Raw genomic sequence first — 11,388 nt, 5'->3', positions numbered from 1 at the left:
CACCATGACCAAGACAACTCTTATAGAGGAAAACCTTTCATTGGGGCTGGCTTACCGTTTTAGAAGTTCAGTTTATTATCATCACGGCAGGAATTATGACATCATGCAGACATGGCGCTGCAAGGGCCGAGAGTTCTACTTCTTGATCCAAAAGCAGCCAGGAGGAGATAGCTGTGTTTCGTACTAAGTGTAACTTGAACATATATATGAGACCTCAAAGCCTGCCTACGCAACGATGGCACTCCTCCAACAAGACCACGCCTACTCAAAAGGCCACACATACCCCAACAAGGCCCTGCCTACTTCAAAAAACCCACGCCTACTCAAAGGCCACGCCCACCCCAACAAGGCCACACCTTCTAATAGTGCCACTCCCCATGAAGCAAACATTCAAACACATTAATCCATGGAGGTCAAACCTACTCAAACCACCACCCTCGATAGTCATGTAGAAATGAAATTCCAAGCATATTCATATTCCAGAGACAGCTGGAGTTTGCACCGGCTTTCTTATTTGTAAAGAATGTTGTAAAAACTGTCAAGAGAGGGAGTTGCAGCAGGCACTTGTGAGCATTCTCATCTGTGCAGGTTGGGGGACCCAGCAGAATCCTCTGCACTCCCAGACTTACCTTAAACTCACCCATGGGTATTTTATAGAGAGTATATATATATATATATATATATATATATATATATCCATAGGGTGATGCCTCAAACTGTCAAATAAATTGCATCTCATTTAAACTCCACAAAATTCCATTAAGGGTAGGGAAACAGACAAAGAAAGTAATTCGCTTTTCTCGTAACTCCAACAACCATGTTGTCCTGGCCTCCTTTCCTTCTATTTCTTGCTGTTTTCCTCATCTGCCCAACAATCGGGGGCTGGGGAGCAGGGGTGGGGGTGGGGAGAAGCAGCAACGTCAACAAGGGCCCTTGAATCTCCCTGGCTTCTACTCTGCCCAGCACAATTGCTGGCTCACAGAGTAGTGGCCAGGACGCTCCCCCCTCCCAGGTGGTGGACTGCCCCCCAGTCCCTAGTAACATAAGACCAACCGAGTTTGTGCCAACTGGCCTATGTCTTGGTTTGAGCTGTCTTATAAGCAGAATCTAGGAAAGGGGTTTTGCAGAAAACCAAACTGGGAAACTTCTTTGGGGAAGTCAGGAAGGGAGGTCCATCTAGAGAGCAATTGGTAGCTAGGCTCCAGGGTGGGCAACTGGGGCCCTGTCCTGTAGAGACTTTAGATTCATAGTTCTGCCTAAAAGTCTTCCTCAGGGGCTGGGGAGATGGCTCAACAGAAGACCTGGGTTCAATTCCCAGCCCCCACACATCAGCTCACATCTATTTGTAACTCCAGTTCCAGGAGTTCTGACACCGTCACACAGACATACATTTGGGTAAAACATCAATGAACATTAAATTAAAATATTAAAAATTAATATTATTAAGAAATAAATTTATTTATATTTAAATAATATAAATATAACATTTATATTTATCAAAGAATAAATATAAATAATGAAAACAAATACCTATTTCTAAGGTCTCTATAGGAGTGCACTAGGTATACTCCAGCACCCACTTTGGGCAGCTCACAGACAGCTACAGCTTTTTAGGATCTGATGTCCTTGCCTCTGTGAGCGTCAACATGCACACATGGTAGCAGAAGCACAGAGAAGCACATAAGTAAAAATAAAAAACCAAATCTTTGAATTATTTAATCAATTAATTAAAACAAATTAAAGCCGCCTGTGGACAGGGGATGTGGCACAGTGGTGGAGAGCTTGCACGTTACAAAGCCCTGGGTCCAACTCTTAGTGCTACACAATCATATAAATAAGTTGATAAGTTAGGAGCACTCAAGGTTTTGGGGTTTGTTATTGTTTTGTCTTCCCCCCTGCAGTGCTAGGGCTAGAAGTCAAGGTCTTGACAATGCTAGGCAGGTATTCCACCACTGAGCAACCCCTGGCCCTTGCTCTCAGTATTAGTTGTAAAGAACCTGCTTTAAGTGGATGACATAGGCCCCCTGTCAAGAGGTAACGATTAGAGTATGCTTATTCTGCAGCACATGGATGGAGCACATCCAGCCAGGCCGCTGCACTGTTCAACTGAAGTCAGCTGTCTGCAGTCTCCAGGAAGTGCCTTCCCAGAGAACACCTCTCCTTTTGGCCCATCAGCAGGTTGACAGAACAGTTAACCACAATGAGAGATGAAGCCTGCTCACAGGGAGTCTGTCTTGCCAGGGTTCTTCCCAGCATGCACAGAGAGAACGAAAGAGCACGTTCTAAGAAGCCCAATGTGCTTCAGTCCTTTCTACCATACGAGGACCACTGGTCCATATCCAGGAACCCAAAGGCTGGAGAGCCGGAAATTTGAGTGTCCAGCCTAGCTCTTCAAAAGTCACAGCAGCTCCTTTGCTGTGTCCAGGTGCCCACAACTACAGTTGCCCGTGTTCTTGTGAGCAGTTTCTTGACTCAGTCAGAATGCCCATGTTTTCTGGGAATACGATCATGGAGACACCCATAACCTGTTTTACCAGTCGCCTGGGCATCTCTTAGCCTAGTCATCACCCCTCCCAGAGGGGAGCAAGGAACTCTTTTGAAGCTTGTAAGTGGTGACCGTCCACTTATACCACAGTTTCTTGGAGAGGGGTTCATCACAAGGAAGGTTAATTTACCAAACAAACCACCAGTCTAAATCTTTAGAAGCCTGGGGATGCGGCTCGGCAATCGCACTGGCCTAGCATACAAAACACCCTGAGTTCAATTTCCAGCACCACAAACAAACAAAAAAAACAAACAAACAAACTTGAAAGATTACAATAGAATCTTGAATTTTCTCTCTCAGAGTGCCAGACACGGACCCAGTTTCCCGGTTGATTTTATCATCAGTTTGGCACAAGGTATAATTACCTGGGAAAGTGAAGCTCCATTGAGAAAGCACCTCCATCCAGATGGAGGGAAGTAGGCAAGTCTGTTGGGTATTTTCTTGATGAATGATGGATATGGGAGGGGGCCCACTCGGGGGTGGGTGGGGTGGGTGCCACCTTGCGCGGGTGTACTGAGTTTGTATATGGAGGCCGGCTGAGCAAGCCAGGAGATCAAGCCAGTAACCGGTGTTCCTCCAAGGTGTCGGCTTCAGTTCCTGCCCTGACTTCCCTTCAGTGAGAGTGTGACCTTAGAATTGTAAGAGGAAACAACCTTTTCCCTCCTCAAGTGGCATTTGGTCCTGGTGATTTATTACAGCAAGGAGAACACTAAGACACAGGGCATTTCTGTTTTATCTTGTTTTCAGTTTCCCAGTGATCCTGCATTTGCAAGGCTTCCTTGGGTGTCTTTTCCTTCAGTGGGCTGTCAGTGGGTGGCAAGTCTCCACCTCCACCTTCCTTGCTCATCCCCACAGGGCAGGATCACCAACACCCTTAATCTGCAGTACAAAACACTTGAACAAGATTCTCTGTAAATGAGTGCTTTGAATTTCATTATTCTTGACTCACAGTTCTTGGCAGGGAGCCAGTGTCATTCACCTGAACACCCTCCCGCACCTTGCCCTCCAAACCCCTCCTTCACAGGAAACTCTCTGGTTACTTTGTTGCGTCTGGTCTCTCAGAGTAGCCATTTAGAGACCTGAGCCTGGTCTCTTACTTTAGAGAGCCCCTGAAGACTTTGGAGGACACGGGGTCCTTAGTGCTGATGTTCTGGAGTCTTGGGTAATACAGGTTTATTGGAGCATGGAATGAAAGGCCGGGGCTGGCAGGCCTGGCTCTGAGGGCTCTCAGTTTGGCAAACGTCACAGGTATTAATTCTGGAAACTAGAATCTGTGAGGTCCTACATTCAGACAGGGGGACCGGGTTGAGGGGGAGTCTGATAATGTCAACTATAGTCCCCTTCCCCTGTCTCCTAAAAGGAGACTTTCCTCCACCCTTGTCAGTCTCCAAGGAACTTCAAGAACAAATAACTGAGGGCCAACACATTCACTGCATTTCAACCAGTAATGACGCTGAGACTTTCTCCCATTGAATATCAATGCTGAGAAGGCTTGCGTCTTTCTTTTTTCTTTTTCTTTTTTAAGATCTATTTATTTATTTATTTAATGTATGTGAGTACACTGTAGCTGCACAGATGGTTGTGAGCCTTCATGTGGTTGTTGGGAATTGAAAATTTTGTTTTAGGACCTCTGTTCGCTTCGGTCAACTCTGCTTGCTCGCTCTGGCCCAAAGATTTACTTATTATTATTCATAAGTACATTCTAGTTGTCTTCAGATGCACCAGAAGAGGGCGCCAGATCGCATTACGGGTGGTTGTGAGCCACCATGTGGTTGCTGGGATTTGAAATTAGGACCTTTAGAAGAACAGTCAAGTGCTCTTACCTGCTGAGCCATCTTGCCATCTGGGCTTGCTTCTTTACTTAAGCTTTTTAAAAAAAAATTATGTAGTTATTGTGCGTGTTTGTAGATGTATGTAGGCACAGAGGACAACTTGAGGGAGTCAGTTCTCTTCTTCCATCATGGCTTGCTTCTATCAGAAGGATTTTCTGGGAGCTCCAGGGATAGCTCAGTGGTTAAGAGCACTTGCTGTTCTTGCAGGATCCCCGGGTTCCCAGCACCCACACGGTCGGTGGCTCACAATTGCCTGTAACTCCCAGTTCCATGGGGTCTGATGGCCTCTTTTGTCCTATGTGGGGAGTAGGTACAAATGAGCTGCACATACATGTATGTATGGAAAAACACTGTCTCTCTTTTTGTTCTTTTTTGAAACAGGGTTTCTCTGTGTAGCCCTGACTGTGCAGGAACTCGCTCTGTAGACCAGGCTGGCCTCAAACCTGGAGATTTGTCTATCTCTGCCTCTGGAGTGCTAGGATTAAAGGCTTATGCCACCAACACCTGGGTAAAAGTATTTTTTAAAAAGTTGTATAGGAATTTTCTGAATTAAATTTATTCTGGTTAAAGCTTCATTCAGAGTTTTAACAAAATACAGAGAACAAACACTGCTTTAATAGGGAGCGAATAGCCCTGTGCAGTTACGCCTAGGTAAGAAGACAAGAATTGGCTAATCTAATCCAGTGCTTGGCCCCACGACATGCTGAGGTCTTGGGAGAGTTTGTTTAAGCAATCCTGTTTCTCAAAGCCAAAAACATAAGTAAATTAAAATTCCTTACTGTATTGGGCAAATTTTAACAGATCCCAATTTCCTGGTGGTACTGTTTTCCAGAGAACTAAGAGTACAATCTGTATATTTTACAAGCTATCAAAATAATTTACCTAACACCATCCCAATGGAAAAACACATGTGAGCAAGTGCCCAGGGGGAAGCCACTGTGCACGCCTGTGCCGGGAAGAGGAACCACATCAGGTCTCCCCAGCAAAGCGAGATTTTCACCCTGTTCAAGCAGGGCGTGGGGTTTGGATCCTCGGCACCCAGGTTAAATTCTGACCAAGCAGCAGAAGAAAAACTACCAAGAGGCAGCCCTAACAGGAACCCCATACGGAGTGGGACTGCTAGGAGGTGTGGTCTCGCTGGAGAAAATGTAGCACTGCGGGGCTGGGTTTTGGAGGTCTCCTCCTATGCTCAGGCTCCACCCATGGTGAAAGAGAGGGTCCTCCTAGCTGGCTGAGGATTCTAGTCTTCTCCTGGCTGGCTTTGTGTGAAGCTGTAGAATTCTCAGCTCCTTCTCCAGCACCATGTCTGCATGATGCTGTCATGCTTCCCACCTTGATGAATAACGGACTGAACCTCTGAACCTGTAAGCCAGCCCCAATTAAATGTTGTCCTTTTAAGAGTTGCCTTGATCATGGTATCTGTTCACAGCAATGGAAACCTTGACTAAGACAGCACCCTAGGCAGCAATGACTCCTGAGTGGAGGAGTCTAATATCTATAGGAAACCCTGGAAGAAACAGGATGCTTGTGTTTTAGAACACATTGTCTCCTTGGTTATGATACTGTACAGAGGGAAACTGCAGGAGCCACAGGCCACAAGGCAGGACCAAGAAATGGAGATATCTGTAGACTATTAAGCCTGATGGGCAATAAATACCATGCTGGGGGCATTTAATGTTCTTTGAGGGTATTTAATGTTCTTTGCTGAACTCCAATGTAATCGAAGAAACCAACAGAGGAGTGCAGAAGAACTGACCAGTGTACTTTGAATGTGCACCAAGGTCGCAGTTAGGACAGGTAAAGAAAAACTGAAGACTTGCCTCAGACTAAAGCAGACTGAGGGCTGGGAGAACACAAGGGGACTCTGGATAGACAGCAGAAAACGTGGCAAAGCTCCTCCTAGTAGGTCTGTGGCTCCTTAGCAGCATGGCACTGATGCTCGGTTCCTGGGCCTGTGCTCAGGGCTCTCTTATTATACAAGATGCCAGTACTGAGGGAGCAGGAGTATTGGGACTCTCTGTTCTGTTCATAACCTTCTTGTTGGTCTAACATTCCAGGGGAGTTCCCTGGTGTGTGCGTGTGTGTGTGTGTGTGTGTGTGTGTGTGTGTGTACATGCCTGTGTAGGACTCATGCTCCTATGTACTTGCCAAGTGGGCTAAGCTGCCTGAAAGGCTCTCCTGGCTGAGTTATTTCCCCAGCTCCTGATATAACATCATATCAAAATAGGAGAACAGAAAAGCGAGGTGGTGTGGTAGGGCATCCACTTAGTATCCATGGGTCCTCTCCCCCTCCCTCGTGTATCCCCCCCCCCGACCCCCTCCAAGCTTCAGGTTGACGCTCCAAGCAGCTGTGACCATTTCCTACTGCTCTTCCATGATCAGGGCTGCTTCTCCTCCGGGAAGCCATAGCAGGCCCCCAAAAAGCTGCCGTAGGAGTTCATTTGTTCTGGAAAACACAAGCTGATGTGGGCCGCAGATAACAAGAGTTATCTGTGCCTCCATGTTAGCCAAGAGCGGCCCTTGGTTTAAGCAGAAACTGCAGACGTGTTTGGGCAAGCTTGTTGAGGTGGGTTGGAAGGAGCTGAGGAAATGCACCCCCGCCCCCAATTTTGCCATGTTGGAGTCCCAGTGAGGGCATTTGGGGAAGAGTTAGCAGGAACTCTTCATCTGCTAGAGAAAACCCCAGCAAGGGACTCCATTATCATGGGTCCCCTGCCTGAGGATCCCAACAACAACAGAGGGCTAACTTGGAGCCAAGTTAGGAGACTGGAGCTGATACCCACATAGATGGTCGCATAACCCTCTGAGGGCCCGTTTCTCCTTCTCCAAGTCTATGCATTCTCCTTTCCATTGCTTCCTTCTCCCTCCTCTGTGAGGGTACAGAAGCTTCCACCAGATCCACTGAGGATCTGGGCTACCTGCCTCACTTTCACCTGCTTCCCGATGTCCACGATAACTTTGTGAATCTCCCCTCCCATTAGTCTGTCTGCCATTCACTCACGAACCCAGTGCTTGAACCACCCTAGTTTAGAGGAAAAGTCTCCCATCTCTTGCAGTTTCGTGTGTAAACTTTGTGTCATCATCGTCACAATGTTCACAAGCTCCTCGTTGTTGAACTGGCCAGTGGCAGCTGGCTGTACTCTCCTTTCCCAAACACTGAACACCCTGACCAATAAGCTAGGCATGATCACCCACAGCCAAAACCAGCATTCAGGAAGTGGAGGCAGGAAGGTCAGAAGAAGTTCAAAGTCATCCTTGCCTATGGAGTGAGTTGAGGATAGCCTGGGCTACAGGAGACCAGTTTGTATAGAGCCAAGGATAGCATTCAGGGCCTGGAGATATTCAAGGCTCTATAATCTGAGCTACACCCCCAGGTCTCCACATCTGCATTTTCCTTCCTCTTTCCCTGGCTCTACTTAATCCACCCAAAGCAGATCTGAGGGTGTTGGAGGAATATGATTAATTAATAATTCATAATTAATAATGCATTAACAATTTCCTGGACAACTTGTAACTTCTAGAACATGGATAGGAGTGGATGCCATAGGTATCTCCCAAACCTAGGGTAAATGCTTTCCCTTCCCTCGTATAGGGGAACGAGGGCAGAAAGTCTCCCCCATGGGTGAAGGCTGGAACACACTGGCCAGCAAGTGACACCTTTGCATAAGGACCATTTTGAGCCAAAGGCAGCTATGAAGGAGCAAATGCAGAAGAAAAACTCCTCTAGCTATCTAGTTGAGGGTGCATTGTTAATACTTCGGGGTTGAAAAGATGGCTCATTAGTTAGTACTAATACTAACATACTCTCAGGACAAGAGTTCAGTTTTCAGCACCCACACACCCTCACAATCCCTCCTAAATAGGGCACCACTCAGGTGCACTCATGCTCTCAGTGAGACACATCCATTCGAATGAAAACACATGCTTTTTAAAATGGTTACAATGGTACATTTAAGATAATGTATGCTCCACACCAACAAAAGCTATTTCTGTTATAAATCTTACTATGTGGTCTAGGCTAGACCGCAACTTAATATGTAGATCAGGCTGGCCACACAGACCTTGCATTGATCCTCTTGCCTCTGCCTCCCAAGTGTTGGGATGGCCTGCATTCCCCACCATTGTAGGCTGTGTTTGTTTTCTGAAATGGGATCTTATCCTGTAGCCTAAACTGGATTCAAACCCCTAATCCTTTTGTCTCTAACCTCCCCAGTGCTGAGATTGTATGTGCGCCAGCACAGAGTGTGTGTGGTGTGCTCACATGTATATATCCACATGTGTATGAGTGTGTGTGCACATACATTTAGAGGTCAGAGATTGACACGCGTGTTTTCCTTTATCTCTCTTCATGTTATATTGACATAGGGTCTCATTGAACTTGAACTTCAATAACTCAGCTCAGGTCTTCGTCTCCAGAGGATTGGGATTGTAGACAGCTGCCAGGCCTGCCAGGCATTTATATAGGTTCTGGGGAATATATGACTTTAAAACCAGCACTCAGAGCTGGAAATACATCTTAGTGGAAGAGTGCTCGCCTTGGCTTCAATTCAAACCCTAGCATTGCCAGGAAAAACAGCAACAACAACAAACACTAAACCTCTGCGGTGGTGCACACTTTTGACTCCAGCAGTCAGGAGTCAGTGGAAGTTGACATCTGAGTTCAAGGCCAGCCTGGTCTACAGAGCAAGTTCCAAGACAACCAGGGCTACACAGAGAAACCCTGTCTCAAAAAAAACCAAAATAAATAATAAAATAAATTAGAACTAGCACTCAAGAGCAGAGGCAGGCAGATCTCTGTGAGTTAGAGGCTAGCCTGAAGGGGAAGAGAAAGAGGAGGAGGATGAAGAAGAAGAGGAGGAAAGAAAGAGGGGAGGAGGGGAGAAGAAGGAAGGGAGGAAGGGGAGGAGGAATATGGTGGGGAAGAGGGGAGGAGGGATGGAAGAAGAGAGGGGGAGGAAGGGGATGGAGAAGGGGAGGAGGAGAAAGAGGAGGGGAGGAGGGGTATGGAGAAGGGGAGGAGGAAGAGGGGAGGAGGAAGGGAAGGGGAGGACAGGAGGAGGGGAGAAAGAGGAGAGGAGGAGGAGAAGCAGCAGCGCAGCAGCAGCATTTTTGATTTAAAAATGTGGCCATAAAACCATCATTCTAGCTTTGCCATGTCAGCATTATTCTCCGGCCAAGCCAAATCAAACCATGTCACCAGGAAGCATGTGTATCCACATTATCGAGCAGAGACTCATCTCAGAAACTTCTTTTCTGTAATTCCCACTCTAAGGACCGCTGTGTCTGGATGACCCAAGCAGCGTGTCCAACCTTAGCCCACTCCCACCTCCACCAGCCTCATGCAACCAGAGATAATCCTGAATGTGCTCCAAAATCATAAAAATATTTAGATGATAAGGATTTGATGTCTGCTTGTTTGTTTGGGGGATGGCGGGTTCTTTTTGTTGTTGGTTGGTTGGTTGGTTGGTTTTTTGTTTTTCCGTGGTCACTCAATTATGTGATTCTCCAACTTGAAGTTGACAATATCACACGCCACTGTCAAAAAGTCAACATTCTTTTTGGGTCTGAAGAAAGATCAGTTCTACTTGCTTCAGGAGGGAAGAATCTATGGGAGAGCAGACTGACTCCCAACAGCAAGCCAGGGAAAAGTCGATTCAAGACTCTTCACAGCCCAGTGGCTGGAGCTGGCTGGTGGCTGGGAGGGAGAGTTCCTGGTTTTCTTTTGTTCGCAGCCGCATGCGGAGGATACATAGTTGGGCCGGGAAGGCAACGTGCGGAGCCTGCAGGTGGCTCCATTTCCTGCCAGAGCACCCATCTCTCTTCCCTAGGCGCAAAGAGCTCCCTCCAGATGGAACCTGAACCCGTGACCTCCCCACATAAAGATATCCGTAACACCCACAGCACCATCTGGGGCTCATAAAATTGCACTCTGTCTTTTCTTGGCTCCGCCTCCCCCGTTCCCCCAACCCTCCCCGCCCTGCTTCAAAAGCTGCAGGGCCACATTCAGGACTACTCTGGTTTACCCGTGGACTTTAATTTGGAACACATTTCCACACAGAGAGGCAGAACAAAGCACAATAGCTCTGGAGTTCAATTTACATTCTCAGTCAGTGAAACAAAATGGAAATAAAAACCAGTTGTGAGAGAGTCACTTATAACCACTCCACAGCTCAAAAAGTGCCTTTCCTAGTGTGTCATGGAAGAAAAGACTTTTTTTTTTAAGCCACCAGAGAAAAGCTGAAGTGACCAAAAAAGGAGAGGTGAGGGATTTTTTCCCCCTTCAATTTGTTTTAAAGTGGAGATGACAGTGTGTGAGCGAGCACTCTCTATCTGGCAGGCACAAGGCTGTTTCACTATTTCCTGATGGATCTTTCCCTTCTGTTCTTCCCCTGGTTCAGTGCTGACAGGCACTAACCACTCCATGTGGTCCTGGGAAGTTTCCACACAAGCAACTCAGGTTTTCTTGACCAGGCTTCCTAGATGACTGCCGAGCTTGGGTAACATCCCAGCACAGAGATTTCCAGGTACATAACTGCTGTCATAAGTAATGCCTCGCTCGTTCTCAAACGGATGGGTCTCCAGGCACTGTGTCAGCTGCCCCGTTTAAAAGCCCAGCGCAAAGCTGGGTTGTGCTTACACCTTTAGGTGGGTTGTAACATGGTAGTGACGAAGGGCTCCCCTGTTAATGCTTTATCTAGATCCCACACAGATGGCAGCAGGGCCAGATGATGAGGTTGGGCTGCAAGCTATTTGCACATTCTCTCACATCAGCAGTTATGGTGAAAAGTTTGCTGCTCCATTGGTGCCCAGTGTGGCCATTCTGTGTATCATCTTCCTCTTCCAACTGCTGGGCCAACACCCTGAAACACTTCTGAGTCCCCAGGTCAAGTTTGTGCCCACAGAGAATGCTGGGTTTTGTTTGTTTCTGTAGAGCCTCTCCCACATTGTGGCTATGTTTTGTAGACCTGTTTCTACTATTATATACACTTCCTGAGGGCACACAGAATCACA

Source organism: Mus caroli, unplaced genomic scaffold (genome assembly GCF_978045245.1).
Source record: "Mus caroli unplaced genomic scaffold, Mus_caroli_1 scaffold_15, whole genome shotgun sequence".
Classification (NCBI taxonomy): domain Eukaryota; kingdom Metazoa; phylum Chordata; class Mammalia; order Rodentia; family Muridae; genus Mus; species Mus caroli.
This window is presented reverse-complemented; position numbering follows the sequence as displayed.